The sequence below is a fragment of the Triturus cristatus genome, chromosome 5_2 (genome assembly GCF_964204655.1).
Source record: "Triturus cristatus chromosome 5_2, aTriCri1.1, whole genome shotgun sequence".
Classification (NCBI taxonomy): domain Eukaryota; kingdom Metazoa; phylum Chordata; class Amphibia; order Caudata; family Salamandridae; genus Triturus; species Triturus cristatus.
The window spans coordinates 897,998,998-898,023,520 of NC_140588.1; the positions used below are offsets into that span (position 1 = coordinate 897,998,998).

General features: G+C 47.4%; 1 protein-coding gene across 7 annotated transcripts in view; it reads right to left on the reverse strand.

Annotated features, from left to right (window-relative positions):
* Positions 1 to 14,755, reverse strand: part of LOC146829372 (uncharacterized) — a 188,477-nt gene extending 173,722 nt beyond the window's left edge. For 5 of the 7 annotated variants that reach the window (XR_014961969.1, XR_014961972.1, XR_014961968.1 and 2 more), the window contains exons 1-3: positions 14,672 to 14,732; positions 14,352 to 14,434; positions 14,118 to 14,219 (exon numbers count right to left, since the gene is read on the reverse strand). The gene's annotated coding sequence lies outside the window, so the exon portion shown is untranslated. Of the gene's footprint in view, positions 1 to 14,117; positions 14,220 to 14,351; positions 14,435 to 14,671 lie in introns of all 7 variants that reach the window. The other 2 variants (XR_014961970.1, XR_014961971.1) reach the window with 2 other exon arrangements.
* Between the last annotated feature and the right edge of the window lie 9,768 nt (positions 14,756 to 24,523).

Consider the following 24,523-nt stretch of genomic DNA (forward strand, 5'->3'; position numbering starts at 1 on the left):
TATATAGATCCCGTAACACTTTAAAACATTTCATGATGTACTCAACTCTTTTACCTACAGTGTTTTTGTTTTACTTTCTGATGTCAATCTACCAATACCAGCGCAGCGTTACACTAACCGACCTATCACAGCGAGGCACACCTCGACGTCACTCTTCCTCCTCGCGCAACAGTTCCCCTCCTTCACAATTCATCTTCGAACACTCTTGCACGTCTCACTCATACAACAAGTAACTGTCCGTCCACGAAACGGCCGGACAATCAATTTATCGACTGTCTGTCCACCATACGACTGGACAGTCGCTCGTAATTGTCTTCCTCAATCTGACAATTGTCTGTCTGCGAAACGACCGGACAACTGCCGTCAACCATCTGCCCACGAACGGTGGGACAGTCACATAAACATTTGATAGGATCCAATGACTCAATTATACACACAGTAACCCACGACCTGCGTTGGTCACTCAAACACTCACTCTCTCGTTCCCTAACACAGGTGGGGTTGTCGATGACGTCTCACGACTCCCACAATCAATGGTCGACAATTACGGCTCTGGGTGTCTTCTACACCACAATCTATCCCGGGATCTTAGGCTACTCATCGAGCCTGACATCAAAAATCCCATGGACCGCATGCACTCACAGTACAAAACCGTAATCCCTCAACTCTCATTCCAACTCCGCAAGACATCACAAAATCAATTCAGCACCGCAATCTAACATCATCCCTATTCATACTCACTCCTCCACGAACTGCTGCTTCCACTGCACCGTCACTCTCCGTCGGTCTCCGACAAACACCATCGTCCTCCGCTCTCAATCTTCTGAGCAACCATCTCTCAGGCTCTATGGGGTTTTCCTAACCTTTCCCTATCTCTCCCCTTACTACACTCTACCAACTGATAAGGCCAGGTTCCACCATCAAACTTACTAGGAACCTTAGGTCGACAGATCTTTTAATACCTGCTAAGAAGTGTAAAAGGGAGTATCATTCATGGCAACAATTTATCAAACCCAATAACTGTCACTCGGAAAAAATCACAGATTCCAAATTTCATTTTAGGGCATTTATTACAAAGCCAAAAACAACTAGATATACAAGCACCTCAAGAGGTGGTTGTAAAAATACATGGGAACTAATACAAAACTAGAGAATAAACAAATCCAAAAATAGGACACATGCAAGGACTGCTCCAACATTTAAGTCAGACTACATTAGTCTCTAAAAGGAAAAAAATCAATTGACTATCCCTACACTATCTCTAAGGTGGCATCCCTACTTAACATTTCCCAGGCAAAATCAGTAAAAGGTGTCAGCTTGTGAAGACTTTCTAAGACGTGCATTCACTATGACTAAAGCTAAAGAGTTTGTTCTAAGATACTCTTCAGAACTCAATTCCCTGAATCCTAACTCATCCTTTCTCTCTCTACCTCTCTGAACCTCTCTCTTTCTCCTTCTGCCTCTTACTGCTCCTTCCTCACCTCTGATTCTCCTCCCTCGGGGCAGTATCCCTAATACAAAATATGAAAATGTAGAACACGCCTACAGATCACTTTACTAACGAACACCCTCATAGGTAGTTTTCCACCGTTTTCTTCGTGTGGCTACCGTTGACCTTGGTTCTGAGGCCTCCTCAGCGAGAAAGAACACCGACTCCCAATTATCGACACTCCTTGTACAATGTTGCACATCTCTTCCATGCCTAACTCCTAAAACAAAAGGCGTTAGTTCTAACTAACAAAGGCAGCTTCTTCCACCTGCAACTGAAATGTGAGAACAGAACATCCTTGCATACACATGAAATTTGCTGACTATTTCTAAATGCGAGAGCACACCATGGAAAAATACATTTCGGGTCTACAGTTTGGCTAATGTAAGACTAAGTGAATAGGCCTTTCATATTCCCACGTGAACATTCCATTTAGGCCTTTACATATTAAATTATACACTCGAGTTAATAATGCCTTACACTACAGCATCTACAATTAATACACGTTAAACACTTCACATTATTTCTTCGTGCAATCTTCATCTGGGTGCACCTTTAAACTAATGCACCTCACTACACAGAAACTCTTTGTTAGGCAGTTGTAAGCAAACTAAAGATTACACTTTCAGTCATGAATGTTATTACATTTCTCTTTGCACGGCACAAATACATTTCCATTGTTAAAATCACATCATTATTACACCACGTTTCTAATAATCACACGTTAGTACAACACAAGAATATATGCGGGTGCTGACTATCCATGATTATAATGCACCCCTACAATTTTAGAGCACCATCACGCTCTATCACTATTGTCTATGGAGTAAAAGGTTGGCAAGTTTTCTTTCATAAGATTTTTATTTAACTTGATAGTAAGGTATTTTAATGCTCACTTGGCCTTTTTATTTTTAGCTAATTTTACACCACGTTGTACTTTGAGGGTTTGAATCTAGAGTTTTGTTTCAATGAAAATTCTGATTTCTAATGATCATCTGGCACAGATAGTAGAGAGACCCGACATTTTACAGTGCATTTTCTTCTGAATGGGTGCTTTTCATCGGACTCGTATGGGTCCACAACCAACTAGAAGGATCTCTAGAGGGCAGGGATTATTTTGTTAGAGGAAGTCTATCTATCTGTATTATGTCTTGGGGTTAGTACTGTATTCACTCTTTATATAGCACAGTTGTTTCTACCAGAACCAGCATATTTGCTCCCTGCTCTGACACTCCTTCCTTTACCTTAATATTGAAATGCTTCCTCGTCCCTCTGCCTATTATTTAATCCTGTTGCAACTAGCATATGGAATGCCCTGTCACTTCTTATGCATCATGTCCTCTTTCATGATCTTCGAATTGTCCTCCCTACTTATACTTTCCCTCTAACTTCTTGGCAGACACTGCAATGATTATCTTAGGACTAAATTCAGACATTTGTTTACAATTGGCACATCTGTCTCACAGGAGATATGGATATTTATGGCAACAGATGGAAGTTACTACTCCGGAAAATTAGTAAGCAGGGCAATGTTTCTGCATATAGCCAGAGACTGGAAAATGGCCCTTCTCATTGGAGAGGTGTGGTCACCATTGTTAGTGTAAGAAAAATCCACCAAGTCTTAGTGGGTATCCATATACCTTGCCAATATTTTTTTCCCCACAGTGGACATGTGTAGTGCATGGGCAGCATTTCATAAATTATAATTCAAACTTCTAGATAGGCTTTTTCGATGCATTAATGAATATACTATTGCAAACTTTTCCGTTTTTGGAAAACTCACTCTCAAGTGGCTATTATTTTATCCCGATCACAGTTAATGGACTACTTTAACTTCCAGGGGCCTACTACAGATCAGGCACTTCGGCTAAAAGAAATGTTTATTACAGTATTTAAGACCTACTCTCAGAAAGGTAAAAATACTGAATTGATTTGAGGATTTTTATTATTTATTAGGGTTTTCTCAACAGCCTGTTTTACATGCCCTCACTATTTTTCATCCCTTATTCATAACTCTAGGAACATTGATATAAATATTAACTTCCTCTGACTCAAGGGACCGCCCAAAGGAAATTCTTTGAAATCTGAACGAAAAAGAATACATTTCCTTATCCTTCTGCATACCTCCATGAATTCTAATAAATTACTCATCTCATTGTAGTATCTTTAAAGATTCATTATCAATTCATTTATTGGTATTCCGATGATGGTATTCTTAATTTATATGTGCCTCCCTACATTTTTTAGTGCTACCCATATTTATTAAATGTTATCCTTAATGTTGGATTCTGCATCACACGATTTAATGCATATTTCTTTATTTCTATAAATTTAAATATACTTTTTAAATAAATCAGGAGACATTTTTTAAATTATAATCTTGCTTGTTCATAGTAAGTTACAAAGGCTTATTCTTCCAACTTAAATGCACCCTTCAAATGACAAATAATGGAACCATTTGCAATCAACAACATTAGGCAATCTGTCTAATTAAAGGTACAGGAAACTGCTTTGACACTGGCTCTAATCGAACATGATCTGTAGGCAGCATGCATATGCAAAAAGTCACAAAAGCCCACGTTGCAAACTGAGCCAGAATTAAAGGGCTCACGCTTACGGCACAGAGTGGAAGCATGCACGGACATCATGAGTAGGCAGGGGGTTGTGGTAGCTAGCACTGAATTGTCCTTTGGTACCCCTGGCGAAAACAAAGAAGAGGAGAGTGGTTTCTGTTATTGCTCCCGTTCATTAAACCAGCCATTGGTTGCTTGACCATAGGTGATTCACCTCTGTGGGTCTTTGGGAGCAGGAGAGGGGTTTGGGCTCAAATCCCTGCTGCAACTCCCAGTCTAGGACAAGTAGTTGAAAGTAGGTCCTTTAATAGTTTCTGTATGATCATAAACTGTAATTGGTGTTCCAATTGTTGCCTTGCTTATTTTTCATAAACGAACAGTACAAGGAAGATTTTCTGCCTTTGAATGTTGGAAGACCTTCTGCTACCGTCAACAACATTGCTGGTTGCACTATGATTGTTTCACCTATTTATTTTACACTACCTTAAAAGGTGGCTCTCATGTCACCATCTAAATACCTGGGTGTAAAAAATGCCTCTTTGTTTGGTCACACCCATTTTTTCTGGACTGATGCTGTTGTTTTTGGGTCACTGCTAACCAAACCCAATGCATGTGCCTTAAAACATGATGAAATTGTCTACACTCCTGATTGGCATATTTAACTTACAGAAAAGTGCCTAGTATATGGTACAAAAGCGAACCCAGGGTCTGACAGTTAAATGCTATTAGTGGCCAGCAGCAAATATTGTGCCACCTCTACAGTGACAAAGGATTTCTGAGGTCTGTCCCTGCTGACTGGGTATGGAGTTTTAAAACTGCAAATTTGACCTGGCACAATAAACCTTTTGCCAGGCAAAAACCTTCCTTTTTATTACTTACAAGTCACCCTTAAGGTAGACCCTAAATGCCCATAGGGCAGGGTGTATGGTAATTAAAAAGTAGGTCATATATATTTTCTGTTGTACATGTCTTGGCAGTGAAAAAACCCTAAAAATGTTTTCACTGTAACAATACATTATAATACTGTCTAATGCTTACCTTCAGTGTGGGAGTAGCTAGAAAACGTATGTAAGGACTCTCATTTTAACAATAATTTCAAATCCAACTTAATGGTCAAGTCAGATTTCATATTACTATTTTCAAAATTCCCAAATTTAGAAAGTTGTCATTTTCCTGTCTGAGCCAAATGTGTTTTTCTGCCTCTGTTTGCTGTCACCCAGGTGCTGAATTGCTCCTCAATTGTGTGTGAAGAGGATCCCAGAGCTAAGAAAAAGGATGAGGGTCTGACCTTCCCCTGACAGGATGGCCATCAAGGCTGTGCCCAGAAACATAATTTACTTAAAGTGATGCCTACCCTGTCACTGGCAGATGCTGCTCAGACCTGGGCCTGACCCCTCTATTGTCCTGCTAGGCATCATGGTACCAATTCCAGTGGGATAGTAGCTGCCCCCTAGAATGTTTTAGAGTGAACACAAATGAGGGTTTGCCCATTCTCATAGCCACACAGCTGTGTGGACACTGGGAGTTCTGCATGAGGGAAGAATGGTTCTACCATCTTGGTGTTAAGTAGGAAAGGGTTCTGTGGGATTCTTTACAGTAAAACACACAGGAAGTACTGCAAAAGAGGGTAGGGTCACCCCTGGGAAAGTTTGGCCATGAGCTGGCCCTAAATGTGGCACCGGCAGTACTCTTTAGAACACTATTGAACCTGTAGAATATAGAAGAAAGACTGCACCTGTTCTTGTGACTTGTGAGGAGAACCCTAAGGGCTGGACCTGCTCCCACTTGTACCCAGGACTGAGCAGTGGGCCCTAGGGGTCACATAGCTGACCTCCTGTTAAACTACAGGGATACAAAAGCTGCAAGCTGCCCACTTTCTTGAAGAGCCCAGTTGACCAATTCTAACTGGACTTGCCCTGGACATGTGGTGACTTTTAAAAGTGTGAATCCTGACCCCTAAGTGGGTGTTCCTAGGGTGCTGGGGCCCTTAGAAAAGTGTCAGAGTGTACCTCTTATGCCTGACCCTAAAACCTGGGAATTAGAAACTTTTTCAAGGATTTCTGACTGGAGAGCAAAAACCTGCCAAGTCAATCCAATAAAGGTATGTTGCAGCTGGGCCAAATATTCATGTTGCTCCCAATCTGACCTTTCCTGCAGCAGAAAATACATTTCAGTGGGATGTCCCTGAGAATATATCTTACCTTGTGGAACCCTGTATGGCTACAGCTTGCAGCTTTGCCCACCCGGAGGAAATCGGAGCTCCAAAACAGTAATTAAGCCGGAAGGTATGAATCTTCACTACGCAAAGGCACCAAAAGTGTCCGGTCTTGAATTTCTCCCTCTCAGAAATTTCCTGACAAAGGTCAGCAGCTTCACTGCGCCTTATCTATTGGCTATCTGGATTTGCATAGCTCATCTCAGCCAGAGCCTGCTGCTTTGCATACTTAGGATCTTTGATTTCGGTTTCCAACCTGGTCTCTGTAACCGACCGTGCTCTTTCATGGTCGGCCTTAAACCTTACCTTTGTACTGGTCTAGTGCTGCCAGTTACCTGTGGTTGACACTTTGTTTTTATGGGTGTTATATTCATCTAAAATTTTAAAAATGCATTTCTCCAGTTTCCCTTATTGGATGTTTGTCGTTTTGGTGTGATTTTGTTCATTAAAATATTCTCTGTTTTGATAAATTGGAGTGGAACATTTATTGTGTTGTGTTTTTAACTGTTTTGATACTTCTAAATGCTTTTAACATGTTTTTTTGGTTAAGCCTGTCTGCTCTGTGACATAGCTAGCAGGGGTTGAGCTCAGGTTTAAATTAATTAAACCCTTATTGGACCTAACAGGAAAAGTGACATTATTACTTATGGTGAACTACCGTCCGACCCCAACTGAAAATCCACTTCACACTAGGCTCACTGTACTTAGGCTCTTTTCGTGCAAACACATCTTTCTCTCCACTACCCGCTGGCTAGGTTTATCTATGTAGATGCCTAGAAACAAGACACACAAAGGATTACCTGGCAAAAAGTAATGAATGCTAAAACACAAGTAAAACCGAAAAAGCTAAAAGCAAACTTAAAAAAATAATAATAATTGAACAGAACATTTTTCATTCGCCCAGTACCGCCCAGGTAAGTCATATAGTCAGTCATATAGTCAGCTGTGAAGTAGCTCAAATCAGCACTAACCATTAGGAAACAAGAGCACAAACAGACAAACCTGCAAGCCTCCAATACAACACTGATTTACAATATAGTCAACTAAGTTGCCAAATGTATTCAACATCCTCTGGACATTAGGCATGTCAATCGACTTAAAGGAATTTGCAAAACGTTCTGGTTAAAACTATGACCCAGCATCATAACCCCTTCAGTGTGGTCGTTGGCTTGTGGCTGATGCCCACACTACCTGGGGAGGCTTTAAAAGGACCTTTTGCTGCTTGCACCAGAAGGATTCCTTTTTTTCATTTTCAGTGTGGGCTGCTAGGTAAGAGCTTTCTTGTCAGTCCAAGCCAGTTTTGTTTGTTTGGGTAGCGATGATCAGCGTGCAAGGTGCGCCAACATCATTACTACAAAATCGAAAGTAAAATGAGCTGATCGTCTCCTTTTACTTGCACCGCATCAGTCCTTGTGGGCATATCTCAGACTGAGTTGGGGGTGGTGTCATTGGAAATGGGGTAATCTCTCTTTTCCAATGGTATCTATACCCGGTTGATACACCCCTAGACAACAGGGATGTTTGACAAAAATCTTAGTCTCTTTATGTGCCCCCCCCTGTGGAGTGGATGGGGACGATTACCCCCAATATGCCCCTCCCCGCAGGACAGAAAGTACACCAGACACAAGGAAAGACATAATCAATAAAAAATGTAAGAGTGGGACCTGCTCACAATGGGTATAGGCATGCCCCCATCCCAAAAAGGAATAGTCTTCCTGCACCCCTTGGGGGCAGATTGAAGATTTGCCTCATCATCCTTCCTCAGGGGGCAGAAAGCTCACTAGGTAAGAGGAAAATAAGGAAAATAAGACAATGGGTTTGTGACTTCCCTCCATGCACAAGTACATGACCGAACCATAAAAAAAGGTCATAAGGTTTTTCTGCACCCCCTGATATGGCAGATTAGGGGATTAGCTCAAATATGCCCCTGGGGTGATGGGCAGAAAGCCCACTAGACACTTGGGATTCACAAAATATAAGCCCACTGGACACCACGGTTAAATAGAAAAACACTAAAATGAATGGGTGGGTGCTACCTACTAGTCAGAGGGTCATTCCTCATCCTAAAAAAGGCAGTACAATCATTCTACCTCCTCCTCCCACCCGAGGTGGCAGATTAAGAGATTTGACTGAATCAGCCTCCCAGTGGACAGAAAGCCCACTAAACACTAGGGGTTAAAAGAAAATACTTCTAAGGGGAGTGGCTACCCATCATGAGCATGACCATGCCCCCACCCCAAAAAAGAGTGCAACAGTCTTTTTGCCCCTCACAGAGGTCGTATTAGATTGGAGGTTTACCCCAATCTGCCTCCCCCAAGGAAGGCAGAAAGCCCATTAGACACCAGGGATGTTGCCTTTGAGGGCTAAAGAAAGGAGCGCAGGCGTCCCATTTTGTTACTGGCCAGAGCCCTACCCCAAAAGGGACAAACCAGACTTTCTGCCCCCATCCACTGGTAGCAGAGGGGAGGTTTTGAGCCCAATTTGCCACTGGGTGCATGAAGCCTACTAGACACCAGGGATTTTAAAATGGTGCCCAAACAAGCAAAAGGATGGCGCAGCCTGCCCTGGCATCGAGCCATACCCTCACACCAGAAGGGGCAATAGTATCTTTCTGCCCTCCCTGGGGGCAGCACCAATGAAAAGAGGGGGACCCCTAGAAAACTAATATCGGTAGAGAATCAGGGGAAAATCAAACTAAACACAGAGAACGTACTCTACCGTTTATATTTTTACATGTACAGTGTATCATGTGTTAAAATCAAGCAAAAGACTCTGACTGGACCAAAAGGAAAAACACATATGTTAATAGGAATAATAAAAAAAAAGAAATAATATAAACTTTTTTTTATTAATTCTTTTTTAACTAAAATAAATAAATATTCATATACATCGCATTTTTAATTAATCCAAGAGGACAGTTCCCAAAAGGACATACATTAACAATTGTATAAATTCATATATTAACAGTTGTATAAATTCATATATTACAATAACTAGACAAATCACTACATACAATTAAAATACTAAGAGGCAAGATCCCAACAGAAAAACGCACAACTAATTAATCCGCACACCCATTCATACTCAAACCAGATTCATACAGCACCACGGGTCCACATGTCACACCAATATCAAGATACACACTAACAATACAATAGGGACCCCACCGGCCTGGGTTTAAATGTTTAAATAGATACACTTGTAGATAATCAAATTAATATGTAGTAATGAAATCCAGGATTTCTGAGAACATAGTTCTAGAGAAGGTTCAATGAAGAGAAAAGGGGGGGGGCCCGTTTAGAGCGCCGACGCGCGTTTCGGTGAAACAACTCTCGAATTATAGTACCACCTTCTTCAGGACGCAAAAGACAAACAAGGTAAGAAGGGACCTGTCAAAAAAATAAAAGAAAAATATATGTATATATATATATATATATATATATATATATATTACCTACTGGCGGTCGCCAGTAGGTAGTTATAGTTAGGACCCTGTTTCCATAGGAAAACCGCAACATTCTATTTGGAATAACTTTGGCGCCGGTCGACGAATCCTCGCGAAATTTTCAAAACTAATGGGGCGCTACGCTCCGCTCCTACCCTGAAAGTCTCGGGGGGATTCGTCAAGCGGGGGCTGAGATAAAAGGGGGGTCCCAAAACGCGTTTTTCCCATGCATTTTTCCATAGGACCTTTAGACACAGCTACAGCCCGAACGGCTGAACAGAGTTCCTTGAAATTTGGCAGAGAGGTAGTCTACAGGTCAAGGAAGTGCCTTTTGTAGGTTTGGTGTAAATCTGTTCAGTAGATTCTGAGAAAATAGATTTGGGAAAAAGGGGGTGGTGATGGACAGAGTTTCTGAATGATGCAGAATACTCTTACCAAGTCAAGAGATCATGGTTTTAATCCATCACCGTTTTTTAGCTCACTGCACCATCCCAGCTCAGAACCTGGCTACATGCAAATTAGTCTGTACCTGTCCCAGTGCATGATGGGAACAGGGCAAACCAAACTACCAAGCCAATTCTTATACTGGGAAGGAAACAAGCTTCCGGGGACCGGTTTCTGGCATCACAGCCTTCATCGGCCCGGCTTGCCTGAATCCTGATGGTGCAATGAGCAAGGGACTCACGTCTGAGCATACCCTCCCACACTGAGTGTGGATAAAATCGATTTGGGAAAAAGGGGGTGGTGATGGACAGAGTTTCTGAATGCAGAATACTCTTACCAAGTCAAGAGATCATGGTTTTAATCCATCACCGTTTTTTAGCTCACTGCACCATCCCAGCTCAGAACCTGGCTACATGCAAATTAGTCTGTACCTGTCCCAGTGCATGATGGGAACAGGGCAAACCAAACTACCAAGCCAATTCTTATACTGGGAAGGAAACAAGCTTCCGGGGACCGGTTTCTGGCATCACAGCCTTCATCGGCCCGGCTTGCCTGAATCCTGATGGTGCAATGAGCAAGGGACTCACGTCTGAGCATACCCTCCCACACTGAGTGTGGATAAAATCGATTTGGGAAAAAGGGGGTGGTGATGGACAGAGTTTCTGAATGATGCAGAATACTCTTACCAAGTCAAGAGATCATGGTTTTAATCCATCACCGTTTTTTAGCTCACTGCACCATCCCAGCTCAGAACCTGGCTACATGCAAATTAGTCTGTACCTGTCCCAGTGCATGATGGGAACAGGGCAAACCAAACTACCAAGCCAATTCTTATACTGGGAAGGAAACAAGCTTCCGGGGACCGGTTTCTGGCATCACAGCCTTCATCGGCCCGGCTTGCCTGAATCCTGATGGTGCAATGAGCAAGGGACTCACGTCTGAGCATACCCTCCCACACTGAGTGTGGATAAAATCGATTTGGGAAAAAGGGGGTGGTGATGGACAGAGTTTCTGAATGATGCAGAATACTCTTACCAAGTCAAGAGATCATGGTTTTAATCCATCACCGTTTTTTAGCTCACTGCACCATCCCAGCTCAGAACCTGGCTACATGCAAATTAGTCTGTACCTGTCCCAGTGCATGATGGGAACAGGGCAAACCAAACTACCAAGCCAATTCTTATACTGGGAAGGAAACAAGCTTCCGGGGACCGGTTTTTGGCATCACAGCCTTCATCGGCCCAGCTTGCCTGAATCCTGATGGTGCAATGAGCAAGGGACTCACGTCTGAGCATACCCTCCCACAGTGAGTGTGGATAAAATCGATTTGGGAAAAAGGGGGTGGTGATGGACAGAGTTTCTGAATGATGCAGAATACTCTTACCAAGTCAAGAGATCATGGTTTTAATCCATCACCGTTTTTTAGCTCACTGCACCATCCCAGCTCAGAACCTGGCTACATGCAAATTAGTCTGTACCTGTCCCAGTGCATGATGGGAACAGGGCAAACCAAACTACCAAGCCAATTCTTATACTGGGAAGGAAACAAGCTTCCGGGGACCGGTTTCTGGCATCACAGCCTTCATCAGCCCGGCTTGCCTAAATCCTGATGGTGCAATGAGCAAGGGACTCACGTCTGAACATACCCTCCCACACTGAGAGTGGATAAAATCGATTTGGGAAAAAGGGGGTGGTGATGGACAGAGTTTCTGAATGATGCAGAATACTCTTACCAAGTCAAGAGATCATGGTTTTAATCCATCACCGTTTTTTAGCTCACTACACCATCCCAGCTCTGAACCTGGCTACATGCAAATTAGTCTGTATCTGTCCCAGTGCATGATGGGAACAGGGCAAACCAAACTACCAAGCCAATTCTTATACTGGGAAGGAAACAAGCTTCCGGGGACCGGTTTCTGGCATCACAGCCTTCATCGGCCCGGCTTGCCTGAATCCTGATGGTGCAATGAGCAAGGGACTCACGTCTGAGCATACCCTCCCACACTGAGTGTGGATAAAATCGATTTGGGAAAAAGGGGGTGGTGATGGACAGAGTTTCTGAATGATGCAGAATACTCTTACCAAGTCAAGAGATCATGGTTTTAATCCATCACCGTTTTTTAGCTCACTGCACCATCCCAGCTCAGAACCTGGCTACATGCAAATTAGTCTGTACCTGTCCCAGTGCATGATGGGAACAGAGCAAACCAAACTACCAAGCCAATTCTTATACTGGGAAGTAAACAAGCTTCCGGGGACCGGTTTCTGGCATCACAGCCTTCATCGGCCCGGCTTGCCTGAATCCTGATGGTGCAATCAGCAAGGGACTCACGTCTGAGCATACCCTCCCACACTGTGATGGATTAAAACCATGATCTCTTGACTTGGTAAGAGTATTCTGCAGGATTCAGGCAAGCCGGGCCGTCGAAGGCTGTGATGCCAGAAACCGGTCCCCGGAAGCTTGTTTCCTTCCCAGTATAAGAATTGGCTTGGTAGTTTGGTTTGCCCTGTTCCCATCATGCACTGGGACAGGTACAGACTAATTTGCATGTAGCCAGGTTCTGAGCTGGGATGGTGCAGTGAGCTAAAAAACGGTAATGGATTAAAACCATGATCTCTTGACTTGGTAAGAGTATTCTGCATCATTCAGAAACTCTGTCCATCACCACCCCCTTTTTCCCAAATCGATTTTATCCACACTCAGTGTGGGAGGGTATGCTCAGACGTGAGTCCCTTGCTCATTGCACCATCAGGATTCAGGCAAGCCGGGCCGACGAAGGCTGTGATGCCAGAAACCGGTCCCCGGAAGCTTGTTTCCTTCCCAGTATAAGAATTGGCTTGGTAGTTTGGTTTGCCCTGTTCCCATCATGCACTGGGACAGGTACAGACTAATTTGCATGTAGCCAGGTTCTGAGCTGGGATGGTGCAGTGAGCTAAAAAACGGTGATGGATTAAAACCATGATCTCTTGACTTGGTAAGAGTATTCTGCATCATTCAGAAACTCTGTCCATCACCACCCCCTTTTTCCCAAATCGATTCTGAGAAAATAGCCTTTAAATCAATATATATATCTGAGCCAGCTTACGGTGCGCTTACGGTGCGCTTACCGTACGCGCACGCCACCGTGCGCGATTCTAATTGGCTGTTAGATCTTAGTAAACATTTGAATCGGTCGAAACCAGGAAGCGGGGGCCGCCATTTTCTCTCTCGCAGTCTGAGAGGGGGGTAAAAAATAAAGGCCAAAAACATGTAAAGGGGCTGTTTAGACAGCTCCTAAGCACCTAGCCATGTTGAGGGAGTCCTCAAAGATCCCCCAAGGCCAAAAACGGAATTTTAATTTTTTCGATAATTTCGCCGATTACGCTTACCGTACGCGTACGGTAAAAATTAATAAAAAAACAAAAAAATTATCCATACTCTCCCCACCCCATGTGCAAATGGTGCCCTAAGGGCCCCATTTGTGCATGGCATATTACAATTGTGAAAAATTAAAATATTACCTTTCACAACGAAGCGCATCATATGTCCTCCATGTGCGCACGGTGCGCGAAGCGCATCGTGCGTACATGGCCCATCTAGCGTAACTTGGGCACGCGGTGCGCATAGCGCACCGCGTGCCCACCGTGCGTGCACGGCACTAACTGCGTAAAGTGGGCGCAAGGCGCAAAGGATATCGAACATGGCGCTTACCTATATCAATACAGAGGAACTGTTCAAGGCAAAGACTCTCACAAAGGGCAGATCCGCATAAGACAAGGCAACAGTTCTGATCAAAGTCAAATAAGTATCTAGGTCAGAGCAAATCGAAAAAGGAAAATATACAGAGATTAACACACCATATGGAAATAGAAATAAAGACAAACATCCAAACGGAGCAGATGTAAACTAATACTTAATCAGAGACTACTATGAACTGCCCTGGCAGAACATAAGAAAAGATAAAAGATTACCTAAATTCCACGCCAAGCCAGATCATAGAGGATATTAGAAGGAAACTCTTCAAAATTATGCACGCATTTTAGGATGGAGCGGCCGCTCAATAAAGTATGGCTCTAGCGCGGAAGAAAAGGAAAACAAAGTTACAAAGTATCCAAAATGGAGAACTGGATCAAATGGTCGCGTCCGAGTGCAACCGACGTAACAGTTACAATCAAGATCAAGAGACGAACCATAAATGGGCTTACCTAGTAGGATAACGGAGGGATATGTAGTGCACCAGCTTGAAAGAATTTAGTTTAAATCCGACCAAAAAATTAACATACGATCACTAAAAAAATAAAGAAATGTAAAAAGGAAAGATTAAAAGATAAAGCCGACTTCAGGGAGAGAGACACATTCCTATATTCCTGCAATCGACAACGACGCACTGCAAACAAAGTAATACTAATAGACAAGGACTTTCAAAGTTGCGGTTACTGTCGGCATAAAAGGACAGTCAAACATTTCAAAATAACGAAAAGCTGCTGGGCTGGAGAGACGGCAGCAAGAAAAAGGAATGGCGTACCTTAAAGAATAATGGAGGCGCCAACAACGATCGACCAGCGTCCGAGTAGAAGGCTCACAAAAGGCAGTCCAAAGGAGAAGGCCAAGCAGAGTAAGGCTCTTTAAATAGTCCAATCCAAAGTCCCAGATATCAAAGAGGGGGCGTGTCAAGTCGACAGCGTCATCAACAAAAACAGATCAAACAAGAATGAATTAAAGGGGCCAGGGGATGAAAAAAGATAAAAAAGGTATACTAGAAATAACGAAGGAAATATTAAGGAACAAAATAAAAAATAAAAATAAAAATGAAAAATGATGGGGGCGCTAGGTGGCGCCGAACCAAGATGGCCGCACCTGCGTGAGGCTCCGGACGCCCGACCCTTCTCCTTGTTAATTATCCGTCTTTAGACCCTTCGCCCGATAGAGCGATGTGCACCAAAGTCCTCTGCTGGGGCGTGTGAACACTCGATGAAAGTTTGGCGGCGCTGGGCTGCTGCGTTGCGCAGATAGCGGACCGGGACCTGACCGGGGGAAGGACGCTCCTCACTGCCGGAGGCTTGCTGCCGGTACTACTCTGATGCCGGTGCGGCCACGAGGTGCCGGCGGACGCTGCCTGCATTGCTGTTTGCCGGAGAGTCGCCTGCCCATGCCCGTGGAAGGTACTTGCAGGAGTTGAACTGGGGGCTGCTTCCGGCCCCCCCCCCCGTGGCTGATGCCCCTGATTTGAACGCACCGCGACTGATCTGGGCCTACCAGGGACCCCCCTGCCAGCTGCATGCACGGACCAGGAGGAGCCTGAACCTGCGCCCTGGGCGCTGCTATTGTGAGTGCGGTGGGGGAGATCGGGACGCCACTGCCCCATTGGCTTGCTGGGAGTGGAGCTGAGCGCGAGGACGCCGGGGCCTGCACGGTGAGAGCTGAGGGGCGGCCAGTGACTTTGCTGAGGTGCTGCGGCCTGGATGTCGTGTGGCGAGGCCCCTGCATGCACGACTGTTACGTGGGGAGAGCTGGCATACAGGCCATAGTGCTGGATGGAGGTGCAGTGAGGGAGACCATTTACCCGTGGGGGCCTGCTTTGCGCCGCTGGACCCTGGCCCCAATCCTGAGCGGTGTGTGACTGCGGCGTGGAGGGCGGCCCCCCCGGAGACCTTTCGAAGACGCTGTGCTACTGCCGGGCTGCGGCGTGCGGCCGGGGGAGACTGCCCAGACGTTAGCCTGGGGAGGACGCTACCTGGAGATACTTTGGGGTTCCCCCTGTCTGTGTGGCAGAGTGCGCGGGGCGCCGTCCTCTCCACTGTCCTGGAGCATCTTGAGGAGCGACATCGCGGAGGGGCGACGGGTGGCACAAGCCGGTAGCAAAGATCCGCGGCCCATTACCTGGAGCACAGCCTGAGAGACTATCGCCATGGGTAAGGCGGAGGCGCGCCAGTCTAAGCTTCTATTCGACCAGAAAAAAGCGGCAACGCGACCCGCCACGGCCGAGACGGAGGTCCCCGTCCCGGGGCCCTCTACCTCCCCAGCTGCCGCCCCCAATGACGAACTGAAATCCATTCTAGCCGCGATGCAGCAGAGCCTTAACGCCCTCTCCGGAAAGATGGACTCCATGAACACTCGGTTGGACTTTCTGGTGCTCAAGGTGGACAAACACGATGAGCAAATCAAAGAGGCGGAGCAGCGCATATCCGCCACTGAGGACGCCTCCACTAATCTGGCCCGACAAATGGCTCAAATGGACAAACTGCTCAAGGTAATTGCGGCTAAAAGTGAGGATTTAGAGGCCCGCAGTCGTCGTAACAACATACGCTTGGTTGGCATACCAGAATCCACGTCCACTGGCAGGATGGAGGATTACGTGGAGAAACTGCTGGTATCCTCATTGGGCGCTGAGTCCTTCTCGTCACACCTGATAGTGGAGCGGGCGCACAGGACGCTGGGCCCGCGGCCTCCGGCGGGAGCGCCACCGAGACCTATTGTGGCAAGGCTGCTTAACTACAGAGACCGCGATGTTGCTCTTCGTAGGGCGAGAGAGATTCCTAATCTACAACACGAGGGCAATTCGTTCTCCATCTACCCCGACTTCACCTTGGCGGTCCAGGAGGCTCGACGGAAATATTTGGTGGTCAAGCAGAAGCTGCGCCAGGCGAACGTTGAATATGCACTGCTTTACCCAGCCAAGCTGCGGATACGGCACCGGGACCGCACAATCATCTGCACCACCCCGCAGCAGGCGGAGGATTTCCTTTAGTCCCTGCGGCGCCCGTCCCCGCCACACGGAAACAATGCGGGCCGCTCGGGCTCGGCCTCTCCCATGCCCGAGGACTAGATACTCTGCACTACCCTTTTCTGGGATATGGACCAGCCATCGTGGCACACTGGTGCGCGTCGTGGAGGTGAGGGTGCGGGAGGCGCCTCCTGCGAGACTTGGGGCGGCTCCATCGCTTTGAAGAGCGGATGCCGCTGCTGCGCTTTGCTGGCCTGCCGGCTCCTGGATTGGGCTGGGGGGGAGCTGCGACTGAGCGGTCGACGACAGATGAGTATATGTTGTACTTTTCCTTTTCAGACTCTGTACGCTACTGTATTGACTAACGCCTTGCAGTGGCGGGGGCTGCGCCTGGACCATATTTCTCAATACAGCCTACAGGCTGTCCATGCTCTGGGCTTGAAGGGGTCTGCTTCATTGGGGAGGGCACCCTCAACTCTGTCCCGCCTCCCTACCAGGTCAACTGGGGAGAGGGCAGAGAGTCCTACTACACAGTGGGAAACGGGGGCATTGGCAGCACTCTAGCGCCCCGCCACGGGAGGTCCCCTGTATTCCACAGTTACGAACTAGACAAGGTTTGGGGTTAGATTCACCCTTTTTGTTGGAGTTCAACTGTTTAATGTTGTTAAGTTCATGTTTTGGGGAATGGGGAGGATGGGAGGGAGTGAGGATCCCGGCGTGTTTGGAGCACCGATGTGGGAGGGGATGTGGGGGGCGAGGGGGGAGGACAGAGAGAATGGAATACGACAGCAGTAGCCTTGGCCCATTTTCCAGTATGATGCCGCTTTGCATTGCAGATTCTGTCATGCTGTTACTGTGCGGGACTCTGGGAAGCGACACACCCTTCGGGGGCTCGGTGGGCCGAGCCTCCCGGGCATGGATTGCAGGGCGCGTTGGGCGATCGGAGACGAAGCCTGAAGCTTTTATCATGGAACGTGAGGGGTTTGCGGGATCCCAGGTAGAAGCGGCAGATACTAGCTTACCTTGACCGGCATGACATCAGCATAGTGGCATTGCAAGAGACCTACACTGACCCCAGGGCTTCTCCCACCTTTGGTAGTAGATGGGCCTCGGACAGGATATTTTCTGCTTACTCCACATACGCGCAAGGTACAGCCATTCTGGTTAAGAGAGGAACCCCCTTTAGATGCGCAGGTGTGCGGAGCGATAGAGAGGGCAGGTTTTGCATGATGTGGGGTGCTCTGGGCGCGCAGTCAGTGGTTCTTGTCAGTTATTATGGCCCCAACATTGACGACCCGGATGTGCTGCATGCGGTGTGGGGGCAGATACTTGTGGTGGAGGCCACGCATGTGCTATGGGCGGGCGATTTCAACACGGTTGTTGACCCGGTTGTGGACTGATCTGCGCACTTGCCTCATCACTATACGAGAAACCAGAGTGCACTCCGGGGACTGTTGGAGGACGGGTGGCTGGTGGACTTATGGAGACACAGAAATACAGGTAAACAGGAAGGGACATTCCACTCGGCTATGCATGCGTCTTGGTCGCGGCTGGACCATTGGCTTGGCTCGAGGGGAGTGTGTCCTTGGGTACGGAGCGTCTCTCACCTGGCTCGCACCCTATCTGACCATGCCCCGGTATGCCTGGTGCTCGACGTTCCGACAGCGACTGCCGGTCTCAGTGGCTGGAAACTTGCCCCGGAGTCGCTGCTGGACGAGGTGTTTAAGACTGAACTGGGGGAGGCAATTATGGAGTTCTTCAACCAAAACAGGGGATCGGTGGCACATGTGGGCACGCTATGGGAGGCCTTTAAGGTCACCATACGAGGGGTATGTATGGCCAAGAGCTTTGGCGTGCTGCGTGATCTACGCCGACGACTGCATCAGCTAGAGGGAGAAATAAAGGACCTTGAGACAGATATCTGGCGGAGGGGCAATGGCGAGGGCAGGGCCAAGCTTAGGGAGCTATTGACGGACTATACTGCTACGGCGGACAGGGAGGTGAGGTTTCGTGGGAAGTACGCCCGGGCGCGCCGGTACAGAGAGGGGGGCAGGCCAGGGAGGGCCCTAGCACAGGACATCAGGCAACCTCGATTCGCTAACTATATACTAGAGGTAGAGGACGCAGACGGTATGGGCCAGAAAGATAGTGCTCAGATATTGAAGGCCTTCACGGACTTCTACGAGGAACTGTACCGATCTAAAGGGACCGACTCGGCGAACTTCCCGCAGTTTTTTGGCGATATCACGCTGGGATATCTGGGAGATACTCAGAGGGAGTTCCTATGTGTCCCCTTTACGAATGAGGAATTCAGGGAGGCAGTCCTTCAACTGCGGTCTGGCAAAGCGCCTGGTCTGGATGGGCTGCCGAGCGATTTTTACAAACTGTTCGTGGACCAGCTGGCCGCCATTCTTCAGGAGGTCTATGCAGAGGCGCAGGAGACACAGGTATTGCCGCCCACAATGAGGGAGGCCCTGATCCTGTCCATTTTGAAACCGGGAAAGCCAGCTCATAAATGTGACTCTTATTGACCTCTGTCCCTCATCAATGTGGATAGCAAAATTCTCACTAAAATGATAGCCAACCGCCTCAATCTGTTGATGGATAAACTGGTCCTGCCGGATCAAGCAGGTTTTATCCCTGGACGCTCCACGTCCCACAACCTGCGCACCCTCTTCTCGATTGTTCAGCAGGTGGCCCTGCAACTCCCGCTAGCGTCTGTTTTCTTGGATGCCACCAAGGCATTCGATTCGCTGGAGTGGGATTACCTGCACGCGGTGCTCCGATGCATGGGCTTCCCGGTCGGCTTCTCGGCCCTGATCAGACTGCTCTACGCTGACACAGTGGCCCGCGTACAGATTAAAGGTCTTACGTCCTGTACAATATCACTATCGCGCGGCACTAGACAGGGATGCCCGCTGTCGCCCCTACTGTTCGCCCTGGCGATGGAGCCGCTGGCGGCTCGGGTACGACAGCATCACCAGGAGAAAGCCCTGAGATGCCTCTTGCGCCCCGTTTTGATTTCCCTGTATGCGGACGATGTCACTTTGTATGTAAAAGACCCGCTGAACAACCTCAACCCACTCCTACGGGAATTCGTGCGCTTTGGAGGCCTCTCTGGCATGCATATTAACTGGGCGAAATCTCAGATCCTGCCCCTTACTCCGGCGGCCGTCCCCTTTGAGGTCGACTTCCCTCTGGAGTGGTGTAGCTCCACCGTCCGGTACTTGGGAGTGAATATCGCCTTAGATCAGGAGGAGTTGATCCAAGATAACTATGGCCGGGCCATTGACGCACTACGCGACTCCATAACAAGATGGGTGGCTATGCCACTGTCCATGGTCGATAGAATCTCACTGATCAAGATGACTGTGCTGCCCAAATTCTTATACTACTTTCTGAACATCCCCTATCATCCGGGCCGCACTTTCTTCTCTACATTGAGGACGGAACTCCCGCGCCTTGTGTGGGGTGGTAGGCAACCCTGGATCTGCTGGGAGACGCTGGCCAGTCCCTATGCGCTGGGGGGGCTGGAGCTCTCTGACTTCGAACTCTATTATATCTGCGCACAGGCACACTTCGCGCACTACTGGTTTCGTGGCCCGAAATACACGGCCCATGTCGCCACGGAACATTGGCTGGTGGAGCCTGTCCCGCTGGAGGGGGCGATATTGCTTCCCGCGACTCGGCGGGGGCGCGATCCCACCACGGTGGACTGCACGGTGAGAGCGTGGGATTGGATTGCACGCAGAGCGCAGGCCGCCATGTTATACTCTCCCCGCCTGCCGCTGGTATTTCATCCCCAACTGACCCTCCTGCAGGAGGGCATCTTTAGACGATTCCAGCGACAGCGGGGGACATGTACGTGGGGGGATATGTACCAGGATGGGCGGTTTGCTACTCTTCCGCAGCCATGTGCTGAGCCCCCTCCGACTGGATTGGAGACATTCCTTTATGCTCGTTTGCATGAGGGGGTACGGGCCTGCACGCAGGAGTCCCCGCTGGAGCCGCCAGTGCTCCCTCAGCTGCATGCCCTGCTGGGCGCAAAAACTGCTTCTCACTTGGTGTCCACTCTCTATAGATCTATATATGCCGAGCCTGACACCCCGCGTGGCCCTGCTCGGGTTAAGTGGACTAGTGAGTTAGCACATGACATAACTGACCAAGAATGGCACTACTGCTCCACACAGACTGAGAAGGTGTCGGCTAGTGGCAGGTTACGCATCACACACTTCAAGTTCCTGCAAAGATACTACTACACCCCTGCTAAGTTGCACAGGTTTGGGCTGCGGGAGGACGCTAGATGCGATAGATGCCGGACAGACTGTGCTGACATGCTGCACTTGGCTTGGAGCTGCCCGGCCCTTCAGGCATATTGGGAGCAGGTATTTGAGGCGATGGGGAAAATGCTGGGGGTTCTGATCCCGCCGACGCCGCTGATGGCCATCTTGGGTTATACGGAGAAGCTCCCAGTGCCCCATAGACGACTCGCCTCGCTGTGCTTCCTTCTCGCCAAGTGGAGGGTCGCCTGCAGATGGGGAAGGGGACGGGCACCCAAATTTAAAGATTGGATGGAAACAATGATCCTTTGGCAGGACCAGCTTGCCCTTTACTCAGACCTCCTTCTGACTGGCTCCCGGCCCGAGACATATTGGGCCCTTTCACGACGTATCTCTTGCTGAACCCTATGCTGCCGGGAGAGGCGACCCCCCCCACCCTGACTGGATTAGGGATTGAGTAGCACGCGTGGGCGTAGCGGGCAACCGCCGATCCTCCGAGGATTGTTGTTGGCTGGGGGCCCCTTTAGGCATCCTGAGCTGACGGGCCCGCTTGCTGCCCTTATGGCCACCTGAGGCCCGGCTGCCTGGGACGGCTGGCTCACCGCCGGGCCCAATGGAGAGCACGTGTGACCGGTTACGAACTTCCTGAGTCAGAGAGACCGCTTACAGGGTTGACAGTGCTGATGAGGGAGTATACATGCTGGCGACTACGTATGTAGCCTAAGGTCTATTGGTCAGGGAACCTCTTGGATTGATTTGGGATTTCCATTCTTGAATTGCATGATTACAGTGAGCTTAGTTTGGGTTGGGGCTTTTAGCTGCTGTTTTTTGTTTTTTTTCCTTTTTCTTTTCTTTTTTTTTTTTTTTTGTTCTCTTTTATTGATTGACGCTATCTTTGTTCCCATAAAATGCGAGACCAATCTCTGCTGTGCGCGGCCGGCCCTTTCGGGTTGTTGGCGTTTCGCTGTGTACCCCTTTATCTCCCTGCTCTTATGCTACGCTGCCGGCCCGCAGTGGTTGTAGGCAACATGCTGTGTGCTGACTTTTTCTGTTGAATAAAGGTCTTCAAAAAAAAAAAATGAAAAAAAATGAAAAATGATGAATGAATAAAAAGAAAAAAATAATAATGAGCGAGACCAAAAAATACCGGCGATAAGTGCTAAGCAAGCATAAAGTGGTGAGAAACGATAAAAGACAGATAATACGCTCAAGAGATGAGCCACCTGCAAAACTGTCGAGTTAGGACAAAGGAACGGGAATCATGCTGTGAGAATGAAAAATATACCATAAAAATAACAAAGAAATCACAGCTCTCGAATCAAAATAACTATACATGCATAGCTAGGTCAATTCTCGTCAGATGTAGAGGGTACAATACTGACAAGCGAATCGTCATGCCAGAGTATAGAAAAACATAAACAAAAAGGGGAATATTACAAGATGGCATTTTCCCATGGAAGGGATTCATTTAACCCTTTGTCCTTTGTGTTGAGGACAAAGATCCAATAAACTTCGTGTTTCTTGCGTGTATTGTTGGAATCAGAGCCCTTTTGGGAAAGGACTTTTTCAAGAACCATCCAGCGCAAATAGTCCTCTCTGTGGTTACTCTCAGTCCAATGTCCTACAAGGGGTGCTGCATGTTTAGATCGTCTGATATTGGACTTATGTTCACCGATCCGGATCCTAATCTCTCTGGCAGTTTCACCCACATAGGTGAGATGACAAGGGCATTGTATTGCATAGATACATTTGGAGGTTCTGCAATTGGTCATTTCTTTCAATTCAGCAAAAAAGCCATTGATGCAGATTCGGCTGCCAACAATGGCATTGGCGCATGCGTGGCACGTGCCACATTTGTGATTCCCTCTAATGGGGGAAGAACCTTCAATAGGCTTCTGTACCCAACTTTTCTGGGTCGGGTTTTTCGCTCTGACTAGCAGATTCCTGAGGTTTTTGTTCCTACGAAATGTAAAAACTGGTTTGGGCAAAGAGGATGCTTGCTCACCCAAATTAAGCAGATGCCACTGTGAATTAATAATCTGCCTGATTTTATTGTTAATGGATGAATGCTTAGTGACACAGACAAGCTTGTCCGCTTGTTCCTGGAGCCTCGGTTGGAACATGGAATCACGGTTGTAAAAACACGCCCTGTTAAGGGCATCTCTCACCATCCTAGGTGGATATCCCCTATGGATGAATTTCGTCTTCATAATCTCTGCATTCCGGAGATAGTCCTTGACAGAAGTGCAATATCTACGTAATCGTAGAAATTGACTAAAGGGAATCCCATCCTTCTGACTTCTAGGATGGAAGCTCTCAAAATGAAGTAGCGTGTTCCTGGCCATGGGTTTCGTATATAGGGACACCATAAGCTTGAAATCGCGATGTTCTACCCAGACGTCAAGGAACTCAAGTTTTGTAGTACTAGCGTGAGCGGTAAATTTGATGTTACTGTCAGCCGCATTTAGCCATTCAACATAGTCGTCTAATGTCGCTTGATCGCCCGTCCAGATGATAAGAAATATCATCTATATAGCGCGACCAATGACGGTCGTGTTCGAAGAAAGGCGCAATCTCATTGAAAATGTTGTGTTTTTGGTAGTCGCCCATATATAAACAGGCGATGCTCGGAGCACAGGCAGCCCCCATGCTAACTCCTTGTACCTGTTGATAAAGCTGTCCGTCAAATTCAAAGAAGTTTTCTTCTAGGACAATCTTAAGGCATTGGATCAAGAATCTGCCTTTACATAAGGATTGTTCAGTATCAATAATGTTGCTCACTACTGTGAGAAGTTGGCCTGATATGTAGTGCTCACTATTCTAGTGATCACTGTGTATCATTCCAAACGACCCTTATTGATGATTGGTTGTAAGTCAACCTTTTAGACCAGCTATCCTAGTAGCGTGGATACGAGCAGTCTTAGGCTAAACTCTAGAGGGCGTGTTAAGCCAGCTGTTTACCATCACATATACCCCTCGAACACCAAGTGAAAGGACACCACACAAGTTGTTATGAAAATAAAAGGATATTTATTTATAACAGGACTACCCTGGCTCTTTATGAGTCAGGGAGCTAAGCACACTACAAAACTCTTAGGAAAATACTTCAGTTGCACAATTTACACAAATGCCCGAGGGGCACGAGAAACCACCTACACTAACAGTGAAATGCGAATGGTTAGAGTCTGGAGATACTGATTCCGGAGTGATCCGATCAGTGGGACTAAACGAAAAAGGAACTGGACACTTGTAGAGCGAACCTGCGATGGAGCACCGAGATGCTCGAGTTACCTAGCCCGGAGGCTGCGGCTGCGTGAAGTTCGTCAAGATGTCGGGAGTCCTCGTGTAGTCTCAGGAGCCTGAAAGAAGAAGT